Below are 13,752 nucleotides of genomic sequence, written 5' to 3'. Positions count from 1 at the left end.
ATAGATGGCAGCCCACCAGGATCCTCCGTCCCTGGGCTTCTCCAGGCAAGAACACTGGAGTGGGTTGCCATTTCCTTCTCCAGTGCATGAAAGTGAAAAGTGAAAGTGAAGTTGCTCAGTCGTGTCAGACTCTTAGCGACCCCATGGACTGCAGCCTACCAGGCTCCTCTGTCCAGGGGATTTTCCAGGCAAGAGTACTGCAGTCGGGTGCCATATTGAGTCACGTACAAAAAAGAAAGGAAAAAAAAAAAAAAAACCCTGTAAATTGTCACTTTTCCCAAGTCTATTTCCCCTTTCCAGGCATGGGAATATTTTAACCAACAAAATGCTATGGGGATGGTCATCTAGGATTTCTGAGCTCTGGCCTTCAAGCGCCTAGTAACTTTTGCTTTTGCATATTTGTAATGCCCACTCTTGTAATCAAGCCCCCAGGCTGAGAGGAGCCCAAGCCACAGGGACAAGACCAACATGAAAGAGATCCAAGGGGTCCACTGGCATCCCAGCGGGACTCCCAGTCCACAGCCAGCACCAACCGCCTGCCATGTGGGACTGTCAGCCAGGGTCCCTGACTCATCTGAACCTGCAGAGAACCACAGCCCCAGCAACACCATTTGGAGCAGAAGAACCACCCCCAGCTGAGCCCAGTTAGCCTACAGACTTCTGAGGGATATTAAATGGTGGTGGTTGTTTTAAGCCAATAAGTTTTGAGGTAATTTGTTACAAAGCAAGAGATAACTAAAGCAGAAATAGAACAAGGTACCAAACAGGATAAGGAAAGAATAAAGCAGAGATGCAGTCCCTGCAGGACAGGGGAGTTTACACTTAATTCTGGGCTTCTCCTCTCTAGTTCTATGACACTTGATCGGACTTTGTTCCTGTGTCTATAATTCATGAACTTCAATTTCCTGACAATAAAATGACCTTGACTATGAGCAGATTAAAAGCTTTCTGTTCACAAAGGCTTTTGCTCTAATACCCATGTGTTATACCATTTTGTTCACGCCTCTGCAGAAGCATTCTTGTTTATTAGTGTCCTGTGTAGTAAGCAGCACTTGGAAATTCACTGTGTCTGAAAGTCTGATGTTGATAAAATAGTTGTCACCAAGTCCCTACCTTAGGACATCAAGCTTACTGATCCTAAAGTTTTAGGGACTAGAATAATTAGAAGGAAGAAGGCTCAACTGTCTCTTATAGTAAGGATGTCAGATATGTTCTCCCAAACAGGTGATCATGAAATATGGATGCTAACATAATCCTTAGCAACTGAAAAGGCAATCCACCATATTTCCTTCACATAATTCTAAAGTGATAGAAAGTATTATATGGTGATAAATCTGGTGTAAATACACAGAAATCTGGGCAAATTAACATAATGATAGAAGGTACCAATGGGTTGCTCCCCTTCCTTTGAGACGCTCATGAATTAGAAGTATGCATTGCTCAGTATTTAGAACATGTGCTCCATGAGATCTAGCAATATTTCAATGTCCAAAGGTTCTTAAAGACATTATTTCTGTTTTGTCTTCTTTGCTCATGTTTAAAGTTTGTGTGCCTTCTGCATTATCTTAAGTGATACGTTTTATGGATCAGATTGCTATTCTCTCCCTTGGCCTCAAGCACAGGCACTCCTTCAGAGGCAGCCAGCATTTTGGCCAAATAATCATATGCCTCATTGATTCTCCAACCTACCAGGAAATTCCTATACCTTCTTTCATACCATCCCCCCTTTCTTTCCCTGGGAAACTATTATCCTTCGAGACCCAACTCAATGTCACTTGTTCCATGAAGACATATCTGACACTCACAAGCTTAACTACACCCTCATTTAGACATACATAATACCCTGTAGACACTTATAATACTTAAAATATTTATTATAATTATTTGTTTGAAGTCTATTTTCCAAACTATGTTGTGATTTCCTTGAAAGCAGTGATCAAAAACTATTCATTACTGACTCCATGGTGCTTAGCTAAATGCCTGACTCACAGGGGGCCCTCTGTAAATAAGTACAAAATCAGTGCTTTCTGTTGCTACAGTACTTTATTCTAAGCAGCTTGAAATGCCTTTCACATCAGCTTTTTTAAAAATCTTCCAAAAACTGGATTATAACCCATTAGAGGGATGAGAAATATAAGCAATTAGGAGGAATTGACTTACTTATCTAAAATTAAAATACATGAGAGAAATCTCTGAAATTTCCAGATAGGCAGATCCACTTCACTCTTCTGTCTCTCTGAAATATCTATTATTCCACCTTACAGGGTCAAATACATTATAATTAACAGCATACATGATCACAATAAGGCAGGACTTCTAATTTTCCAGTCACAACTGAAACAGAGCTACCCATCAGTTCAGTTCAGTCCAGTCGCTCAGTCATGTCCGACTCTTTGCGACCCCATGAATCGCAGCACGCCAGGCCTCCCTGTCCATCACCAACTCCCGGAGTTCACTCAGACTCACGCCCATCGAGTCGGTGATGCCATCCAGACATCTCATCCTCTGTCGTCCCCTTCTCCTCCTGCCCCCAAGCTACCCATAGAGTAGACCAAAAAAAAAACAAAAGTTCATCAATTACAACCTAAGACAGCCCTCCAAAACTGTCTTCTTTCATAAGCACCCCTTCTTTTGTTAACGTATCCCACATGCTGAGTGTCCTTACGGCTAAGTACAATTTACACTTCATTATCTTATATCTTCAGACCATCTCTAGCTGTTTCATCTCATTCAATTCTGTCTGGAGAGCAAACTCTTCAAACCAGTGTTTCAGCCAAGCCCAGCAGGAAACAGATGGAACACACACAGGAGACACTGAGGACATGCTGCTGCTGCTGCTAAGTCGCTTCAGTCGTGTCTGATTCTGTGCGACCCCAGAGATGGCAGCCCACCAGGCTCCCCCGTCCCTGGGATTCTTCAGGCAAGAACACTGGAGTGGGTTGCCATTTCCTTCTCCAGTGCATGAAAGTGAAAAGTGAAAGTGAAGTCGCTCAGTCACGTCGGACCCTCAGCAGTAAGGGATTATTTACCGGGTGTGGTGGGGCCGGGGGAAGCAATCAGGGAACACGACGGCCAGCAGCCAAGCGGACAGGGCCACGGGGACCCAAGACAGAGCTGCGGCTGCAGGAGGGGCGGCCCAGCACACTGGGGCTTCCAAGAGGGCGACGGAGAAAACCACCAGCCTTATGGCAAGAAGAGACCCGGGGGCCAGAGACTGACTTCACGGTGCTCTCCCATCGCCTCTACAGCCTCCTCATGCCCAGATCCATCCGGACACCAGAGGGCAAGGAAGTCCAGCAACACAGCATCTAACGCTCCATCTGCAGGCAGGAGCAGGTGGAGGGGGGCTGGCACTGAGGGGAACAGAGGCTGCCCAGTGCCGTCCTCCTCCATGCCCCCAGGGGCACAGATGGAAGAACAGCGAAGAGCGGAGACCCGGCCCCTGTCAGAGCCGCGCTGCGAGTAGACCTGCGCTCACAGCCCAGTCCTCCCCGGGGCCTGTAGACCTGGCCCCTCCACAGGCACCCCGCTCCCTCTTCTCCAGGCGCTCAGCTCCCACACGCACCCACGAGGCCTGCCTCTAGGGCAGAAGGCTCTGCCCCTGGGCCTTCCATCACGTTCCTATGAGGAAGACCTTCAGGAAGGACAGGGACACAGACCGTCCTGCTTGTCACCCCGGCAGGGGGCCGCTGGGAACTTACGCTACACCCTCTGCAAAGACAAAGATGGCTTCCCTGGTGGCTCAGACGGTAAAGCGTCTGTCTGCAATGCAGGAGACCCAGGTTCAATCCCTGGGTTGGGAAGATCCCCTGGAGAAGGAAATGGCAGCCCACTGCAGTATTCTTGCCTGGAAAATCCCATGGACTGTGGAGCCTGGTAGGCTTACCGTCCACGAGGTCACAAAGAGTCGGACACGACTGAGCGACTTAACTTGCACTTTCTTTCTTTCTGCAAAGACAGTGCTCCGTGGCAGGAGGCCATGCTGCCCCAGTGGGCTCTGCCTGCCCCGCCCGCTATCGCCCATCTCCTCCGTGTCTCATGTGCCCCCCACTGGTGCCTCCCGGGACCGCCGGACAGGCAGGTGCACCCCATCCTCATCTCAGGGTAGCTTTGGGAGAATCAGTGCACAACCCACGCCTCTGAAAATGGATTCGCCATGAAGAACATGTGAGAGTGTGCACGTGCGTGTGTGGCCGTGCATGTGTGCACATGCGTGTGGTGCCCGCTCTGCCAGCAATGACTCCACACCCAAGGAAAAATGCACTGTACTTCAAGTCAAACAATGGAACATCTAAGTCTCTTGGCGCTGAACTTGCTCTACGAACGTCAGCAAGTAACCTCCCCAGGCCGTGATTTCTTCATGTGTCCAATGAACCCAAATAAGAAGACATTTAAGTTTCTTATCCAGCTTTGAAGTTTGCTAAAAACTTTCAGCAGTAAAAGGGACATAAGTCATGCAAACTAGCAGGGCACCGACACAAAATTACACTCTTTAAGTTTGATTTTTTAAACATGGGTAATTCAGAAAAGTTATGACCAACCTAGATAGCATATTGAAAAGCAGAGACATTACTTTGCCAACAAAGGTCCGTCTAGTCAAGGCTATGGTTTTTCCAGTGGTCATGTATGGATGTGAGAGTTGGACTGTGAAGAAAGCTGAGCACTGAAGAATTGATGCTTTTGAACTGTGGTGTTGGAGAAGACTCTTGAGAGTCCCTTGGACTGCAAGGAGATCCAACCAGTCCATTCTGAAGGAGATCAGCCCTGGGTGTTCTTTGGAAGGAATGATGCTAAAGCTGAAACTCCAGTACTTTGGCCACCTCATGCAAAGAGTTGACTCATTGGAAAAGACTGATGCTGGGAGGGATTGGGGGCAGGAGGAAAAGGGGACAACAGAGGATGAGATGGCTGGATGGCATCACCAACTAGATGGACATGAGTTTGAGTGAACTCTGGGAGATGGTGATGGACAGGGAGGCCTGGCATGCTGCAATTCATGGGGTCGCAAAGAGTCAGACACGACTGAGTGACTGAACTGAACTGAATTGAATTCAGAAAAAGCAAAAAACACCTTTGTATCACCATAAAGAAAATAACTATTTTTTTAATTTATTTTATTGAGGTGTAGTTGATTTACAATGTTGTGTTAATTTCTGACATACAGCTAAGTGATTCAGTTATACATATATAAGTCAAATTTTCTAGCTTTGACAACATATAGTCAATTATTCTAAAACTCATAAATCTTGCATAAACATCTATGGACTGTCTGTCATCGTACTCCATTACAGGAAATACCAATTTAAAAAAAAAAATCAAGACTGGAAATTTGTTATAAAGTAACACCTCCAAGAAATGGAGGCCTGTTTTGAAGTTCTGATGCTGCTGAAACTCCATCTGTGTCACTGAGCTAATCATTTCACTTCCTCACTTCCCACACCCAACAGCAGCTCCGAGAGAGGCAAACCTAGGGATCCCATAAACAGTGATCAAGTGATGAATTAAAGACTGGCCCTCAGCTTTGGTTTTGTTAAACAGAAAAAAAAAAAAAAAAGGAACGGTAGGGTTGCACTATTTATATCATTTCAATAACCCCTTCCTACCTTAATATCTTGAAATGAAACAATATAATGATCTAAAATTCTGCAGTTCAAAATGATTCTATTCCATCCTACATCAGGACTTACCTACTCAGCGGCAGAAGCCACCAGATCTCACACTTCCATAAACTGATTGTTAAGGGGGAAACACATGCAGTGCTAGGCATGCAGTACCATGAATGAATGCTTCTCACTCTCATATTTAAAATAATGGAAAAAATCATCCCAACCATAGGTCATGGGCAAGACTTCTGACAGGTGAACAAGACCTCAACTTACTAATATTTGGAAACACGACAAGCAAACAGAAAGCTTGGAAGGAGGGTGGAAGGGATCAGAGAGGGGCACAGGGGAAGAAGATGATAAGAAGGCATTCAAACGCTCTTTTGCTTCATAACAAATGCACCATCTGTAATGAAATGCAACACCTGAGAGTACAATAAGCCTCTTAGAAGGACTATTTGGATCATGAAGGGGTCTTCCTAGTTTTTCTCTCAAGCACAAAGAACTCAGAATATTGTGGGTGCTGGAAACAGAAGCGGGAGGATGCAAACCCAGAGGAAAGCTCTAATTTTGTATCCTTAGGGCAGACTATCTCAAAGATAGTTTCCTTCCAGTTTCCTCCAACATGAAGGAGGAAATCATGCTTTCTATGATATTTCATCTGAGTTTCAAGGTCAAGAAGGAAGAGGAAGGAAGACAGTAAATTTACACAGTGGCACTTACTAAAAAGTTAGATATTAACTTATTTTATAGCAATTATAAGTTTAAGCCAAGTTATAAGTACTAATTTAGATCTAAGCACGTGTTTAAAACCACTTGTATAAGAATATTAGAGCGTCTACACTCTCAATGGATATAATTTATATACTAGAATTTCAAAGAAAAATCAAGGAAAGCTTTTTACTATGTTAACCACTGTTACAAAATGAAAACTTCCCAAAGTTGGCCTCTGGGTGGTGGGACTCTAGGTAATGGCTCTTCACTTTATACTTCTCAGTACCTTCCATAACATGAATGAATAAGAGAGTGATTACTTTCTAAGGTATCTTCTTCAGGTATATCCTTCGTGAAAATAAAAATATCGCATGTATAACACTCAGTTGCAATGGTAGAAGAAAGGATCCCACATTAGTTCACACACACATACACATGCCTACGCTTGCTCACGGTACTTCCAGTGGCATTACATCATAGCATTATGAAATGAACACTGTCTTCTGTGAACATTCACGGAATAATATCCCTTTGGACAAATTTTTTTAAGTAGGGCATAATTTCTGTTACCAACTGCAATGTAACTAACCACGGCAAAACTCAGTGACTTAAGACAACAATAATTGATTGTTTCTTACAATTCACTGGATTGGTTGGGCTCAGCTGAGCAGTTTTATTCAACATGGTGTAGGTGAGGTCACTCCACAGGCGACATTCAGTTAGAAGGTGGACTGGGGCTGGAACATTCAAGACGGCCTCATCCTTCAGGGTTTCTCGCCACACAGCCAATCATTTAAGAGTCCAGTGTAAGCTTTTCTACAGCACCAAGGAACATTCCAAGAGGACAAGGCCTAATGTCCCAGTGTTCACCAAACCACTGCTTATATCCTGCTAATGTCCTGTTGACCAAAGCAAGCTGCATGGTCAAGTCTAGAGCCAGTGAGAAGGGGAATGTACAGAGCCTGCGTGATGAAACCAGGGCTCACCGGAGCCACCAAGGTATCGGCTGGAATAGGTTCCCTTGCAGACCATGTCCTTTTGCCCCGACTATCTGAACATCAACAGATTTATTAAAACCTACGATTGTCAACATGAAATAATCCATATCAAATTAAAACTGAAGCTACCACACATCTCCATGCCTTCCTTAAGCCAGTTCTTAGTACAAAAATAGAAATAATTCAACTCATCATTTCATAATTAAAAAGGCATTTCAGAGAAAAATCCTTTTTTTTTTCTCTAAAGGACAGAAATGCCAATGATGAAAGATTCCCTCGCTAAAGATTAACACTGTTCTTCTGATAAATCTGAAGATCTCATGATTAAAATACATTCCCTAGATGAAAATCAACTGATCCAAATCTACTGGCAATGCCCTTCTTTCCTCTTAGAGGAATGACTCTCCTTTGAAGAACTAGTTATAATCTTAACAAATTGTGCTTTTAGTTTTCATGCACAGAAGACTAAGGAAAATCACACACCAACTGCCATGTGTAAAAATTATAATGTTCTTTAAAACTAGCAGAAGGGGACTTAAAGATTGTTAATACATACTCCTACATTATTTTGCTGCTCTTGAACACATAGATTTTGAAATGAATCCACCAGAAGGAAAAGGCATCCCCATCATCATGACCTTCTAGTAGAGAAGTTAAGCACAACCCCCAAAATGAGGGATGCCCAGGAAAATACTGGGTGTCACCTTAAACGGGTTTAGCTTGTGGGTGGCGGCCCTGCTTTCCAAATGACCTACCTTCAGATGTGACCACCAAGGAGGGTGTTTTTGGTTCTAATCTCAGAGATGAAGGATTCCCAGACCAGGGTGAGTGAAGCCTGAACAGTGCTCCTCAGTGAATCTGATGAATCTGAAAAAACAGTGAATTTGAAAGATTATTTGGACCATTTGATAGTAAGAGAGGTTAGAAGATGAAAACCTATTTATGAATTACAAATAAAAGTGATTTGCAGGCCATTGACAAATGGTTCTAATCATTTTTTTAGTGAATTTGGTATAAGAACCGCATCCAGAATATTGTCAAGCTCAATAAATATTTGTCAAATGAATAAAACATTTGTCAAATGAATAAAAGGGGAAATCTAGCCTAATGGTTCTCTGTATGTTCTTGATAAAACTGGTGGACGAGAAGAGCTGTGGGGGAGGCAGGAAGCCAACGATCTGAGCTTTCACATGAATGAAGTTACTTCAGCTATTTAAAAAAGAAGTCTACCGCGACTGATCTATCCCCACATCTTTGCTTTATGAGGAAGAAAACAGAGATCCAGAGTCGTAAAATAACTAAACCAAGATCAGACACACAGAGTGGCAGCGTCACAACTAGACCTCAGGTCCAGAAAGAAATACTGGCGTGAACGGTCAATCCCCAGGACTGTAAAGGCACATACTCACTAACGTTCACGTGTAACTGCAAAAATAACTCAGGCAGTGTGGGAAGTCCCTGAAGGCCCACTGGTTAGGACTCCACACTTCCACTGCAGGGGCAGGGGTGCAATCCCTGGTCAAGGAGTTAAGACCCTGCACACTACTCAGAGACAAAAAACAACCAAGCAAAAATATACAGGGAGCCCTGCAGTGGTTCTTGGAGGACATGTGCAGAGAGGCAAAAGGTCTGAGCCCCTAATGCACATGGTTCCAGTTAAGGTCAAACAAGGCTCTGCTCTGCCTTCTTGATTCGGCTCTCATACCATAAACAAGCATTCCTCCCAGTCTATTTACTGCCGTCATTTCACAGTTTTGTGCTTCTCACTGGTGACCTCACTGCTTAAAACGGCCCTTGAGCATTGTGCTGACGTGCTGCCTAGCGTCCCTGAGCTTAGGGATGCTGGTGCGTTAGACGAGCTTCACTCAGGCATGAGTCGCAGTGCTGTGAGCTGTGAGTTCAGGGTCCTGAATCAACAACACATATTAAGTAAGAGGTTTTCTTTAACAATGTTATATTAATATACTGATCAGCTGATCAGTGTGACCGGAGGCGCACAGGACCCTACCCCTGCACGTCCAGTGGCAGCAATGGCTCAGGAGTCACTAAGTGCATGAGACCAGCTGCACTGGTGGCCTACACCTCCACAGCTGCCATTACTGAGCGCCTTGAGCAGCAATGCTGAGCCAGACACCAGTGCAGTCAATACCGCATCCGTACCTCCCCAAGCACCTGGGTTCTTCGCATAACAGAAGACAGGAGCTTTACGAATTAAATGGAAATTTTAACATTTTTCACTTATTTGGAAATTGAGTATTAAGAAGATTATCACATCATTTGATAGCCAAAGAATCAGCAAAAGAACATTCTAGAAATCCAAGGATTGGTAACCTGAGTTCCATGGATCACCAATACATGGTCCAAAGGTGCAAAGGTCCAAAGGTTCCATAAATTTGGATGGGAAAAATAATTACATAATTATTTTCACTTGCCTCTAACTGAAGTATGACATTTCCTCTAATCACAAATATAAATCACAAACCACACTGGTATTAACAGACCCTGTTGGTTGGTTTTCAATGTAAATTCCAGGTATTTTTACTGCAGATATTGCAAAATGTCATTTGTGCTCATCAATAATTTGAACTTACAGTAGCTATGAAGCCACTTAATGCATTAGTAAGATGTACATCATACCCCAAATTTATTTACTATTTTTTATATCTTCCTTTCAATGAAACAGTTTCTTTTGTAGTTCTGTGTATTTTATTTGAGGCATTTAAAAACTTGAAGGGGTTCCTAGAAGCTTCACCAAACTTCCAAAGGGGTGCCTAAGAACCCCCAAACCACTTCTCTTATGTCATAGATAAAGAAACATGACCTAGAGAAGGAAAGTGGCTTTTAAGGTCCCACTGTTGGTTAGAAGCAACCCCAGCCCTGAAGCCTCACAACACCCACCGTGGAGCTCTCTGTGCTAGGATGAGCTGCTTAGCTATTCAATCAGAAGCATAAAAACTGGAGCACCTTATCCCCCAAAGCTTGGCCAATGGATAAGTGAGTCCTAAGGTTAAATAACACCAATATTAAGAAAAGGGGAAGCAAGCATCCTGAGGAGAAAATGGTGAGGGTTTCACAATGCATCCATGAGTCCCTCACAGCCTGTCCGAGACTCAGAGCCCACTTTTGAGGCATTGCAGGTGCCTAGTCCCCCACAGCAGGGAGTCACTGTGCTGAAGAGCCAGGGTCTCGGGAGGTGCTAAGTGTCCATCTGTATATTGATGCAGGATCTCATCTCCATTCATCACCTTCATCATCCTACAAGCATCCTCAATGCCAGCCACAACAGACTGCCGTACACCGAGCGTGCTGAGCTCTCTCCTGCATTCTAACACAGTTCTGCCTATGATGGCCCCTGCATTCTCTCCCTGGCAAACCCCTTCTCATCCTCTGATACCCAGTCACATTTCATCTTCTGTTTTCACAAGGTAATCATGCTTGTCTCAGTACTAGACTATGAATGAGCCTGGTGAAGATAGACGGGAGAAGAAAACTGGGAGAGCTAGCTGGCAGGGCAAGCATCTACGGTCCACAAATAATAGAGATCAGGGCAGCAATGATAACCAGGTGAATACTGGTCACTTAATACGCACCACACACTGTTCTGAGCAATTTACAGAGATCACCTCATCTGAGCTTCCAAACAGCTGGTATGTAAAATGATGACCCTAATTTCACAGATGAGGAAACTGAGGCACAGAGAGATTAAATACTCTGCCCAAGGTCACAAAGACAGGAAGGGATAAAGCCAGGACCGAAACAGGGGCACTCTGATCCAGGAGCTACGGGTGCCAGAAACTGCCAACTGCACTCAGCCCTTTCTTCAACAGATGCAGAAGTTCTGGGCCACCAAGGTATTCAGAGCTCAACTGCCAGGAGACTCTCTGATTCTGGCTTTGCTTAGATTTTTTTTTTTTGGGGGGGGGGTGGGTGGGGGGGATGTGGACCATTTTTAGTTTTTATTGAATTTTTTACAATATTGTCTCTGTTTTACGTTTTTTGTTTTTTTGGCCGTAATGTATGTGGGATCTTAGTTCCTTGACCAGGATCACTAGGGATCAAACCCACAACCCCTGCATTGTAAGGCAAAGTCTTAACCACTGCACCACCAAGGAAGTCCCTGTTTAGATCTTAATTTGGAAGAAGAGAGGTCAGAATAGGTGGGAGGCCTGACAGGCAGAAAGGAAAGAGAATCCATAGATCATTTAGTTGATTGCTTGATACATCAAATGATTGGTCAACAGATGGATAGAAAGAATTGCTCATTCCTAGGTATTTCCAGTGCACAGCTTATAGCAGATAATCAGTTATTGCTCTTTGAGCCATGAAAAAATGTCAAAACATGCTATTAATACCACCCAAGTGTTCTCTAATTTAATGTAATTTTACAGGATGCTGTTCTGTGCCGGCCCAGAGGCCCACAGTGAAGGAAAGACAAGAGGCTTAGAGTGGGTGAGCTGCCTTGCCAGGAAACCCTCAGAGAGGAGCTGACTTTATTTTTTCAGTCTCAATTAGCCCTCTCATATTTTGATGGGCATAATGAATATAATGTTCTGTGTTAACTCAGAGAAACTAGTTTGCTTTACTCGGGCTTTATGTTAATTTCTTGCTGACATGACCACAACCTGAATTTATCTCACTAAGAAAAAGATTTCTTTCCAAATAGCTGTCACTGTGTCAAGTCATCACAGAAGATGTCAAATCTCCAACATGTAAGATCAGATAAGTCTGCTCCTGACCTAGGCAGCATGTGCAGACACTGCTCATGGGTTTCCTGGGAAAACAACCCAAACAGAACGTATCTGCTGTGAGACTCCTTCAATGACTTTAAGGGGAAACACTTGCAGTGACAATACCATCTACTTTCAGTAGCTGAAACTACTTTCTGCTTTGAAAGTGATTTGTGTGCTAGAAACTGGCTAGACAACACGTCAATTCAAGTAATTTATCTTTTAAGCTCAAAAAAAAGGATCCGAGCAGATGTTCTAAAGTATGCATGCACCTTCCTCCCACCAAATCCACTGGACTGCCACACAGACGCTTAACGATTAATTGTCGATTTGAGGTGGGGGCTAGGTAGCTGCAGTCTTCAAAAAGGTGCAGTTTCCCTCTGCAATCCCAAGTATTGGTCTCACTCTCTGTAGTCTTAAGGTAGCTGCCTAAATAGGACTGGCCTACAAATGCTCTAATGCGGTACAACATTAATAAGGCCCAAGGATCAATGCAAGCTTACAACTCACTAAACGCTGGAATCCCCAACGAAGAAGCAGGGCTCGGAGGGATTCACACTCCTGGCTGGACTTTGTCATTTTGAGCAGCATTCTAGTACCAGAAACTTAATCTGTTTCCAAGCTTGTTGCTAAATACATAATTTTATATTAAAAATACAATACACAGAGAATGTCCAAATGAGCCAAAAACAATAAACTAGATACAACCAAGAGCCCCAGAGGCTAAACATGGGAACAGAAGCAAGAAACAAGCATCTACATATAGAAAACAACCATCTCAACCGACAAGAAATCTACTTGCATGTACAACTGTTTTCCCTTCTTTGGGTCTACCTCTATGTATGGTAATTAACAGAATATCTTGTTGAGATTGTAAGGAGGCTAACAGAGCTTTGGAGATATATTTTATGTTTAACATGTTACAGCAACAAGGTTCAAATGTGGTGTGAACAGGTTTAATTTTCTTCTTGAACATCAGGCCGGATGGGGTGAGAAACTAGCTGCACACAGTTCAGAATCCACCTCAAATCCCCGAATCTCAGCATTGCCTCAGCAACAAAGCATCACGAGGTGTACACGGGGATGTGTACACAGGGTGTACACACGGAGTCTCCTCAGTGTCCTTTAATTTGGGTTTCCTCTAAGGCACACCCTACATTGAGGATTTGACAAGAATTATTTACTGGGGGGGGGGGGCTTCTGTGGTGGCTCCGTGATCAAGAATCTGCCTACAATGCGGGAGATGTGGGTTCGATCCCTGGGTTAGGAAGATCCCCTAGAGAAGAAAATGGCAACCCACTCCAGTACTACTGCCTGGGGAATTACACAGACAGAGAAGCCTGGCAGGCTACAGTCCAAAAAGTCGGACATGACTTAGCCACTAAACAATAACAATTTCCTGGGGAAGTAGTCCCAGGAAGCAAGAGTAGGTGAGTGGGGAATTGAGCCAAGGAAGGAGGCCAGTGCAGGATGGAACATCAACAAGTCAGCAAGGTGGACACCTGGGGCCCAACACCACCAAGGAATGCTAGGAGACGGTGTGGATGCATCTCTGCAGTTTTTCCACTCGAGAGGCAAAAGAAGTGAGGGCACGTGCATATAGACCCCTACTTTCAGTGGGAGGGTGGGGGGCACTGACTTTACAGCGCATACATGGGCAGAGCACATGGCCAGAGAAAGCTCTCACTCACGTGGGAAGACTGATGCAGG

The 13,752-nt window shown here is 44.1% G+C and overlaps 1 protein-coding gene across 7 annotated transcripts in view; it reads right to left on the bottom strand.

Annotated features, from left to right (window-relative positions):
- The window catches only part of PLCB4 (phospholipase C beta 4), a 471,668-nt gene that overhangs the window by 381,621 nt on the left and 76,295 nt on the right, over positions 1-13,752 (bottom strand). For all 7 annotated transcript variants that reach the window (XM_018056911.1, XM_018056915.1, XM_013968409.2 and 4 more), the window contains exon 2: positions 8,071-8,182. The gene's annotated coding sequence lies outside the window, so the exon portion shown is untranslated. The remainder of the gene's footprint in view (positions 1-8,070; positions 8,183-13,752) is intronic.

This window comes from Capra hircus, chromosome 13 (genome assembly GCF_001704415.2).
Source record: "Capra hircus breed San Clemente chromosome 13, ASM170441v1, whole genome shotgun sequence".
Classification (NCBI taxonomy): Eukaryota; Metazoa; Chordata; class Mammalia; order Artiodactyla; family Bovidae; genus Capra; species Capra hircus.
This window is presented reverse-complemented; position numbering and strand designations above follow the sequence as displayed.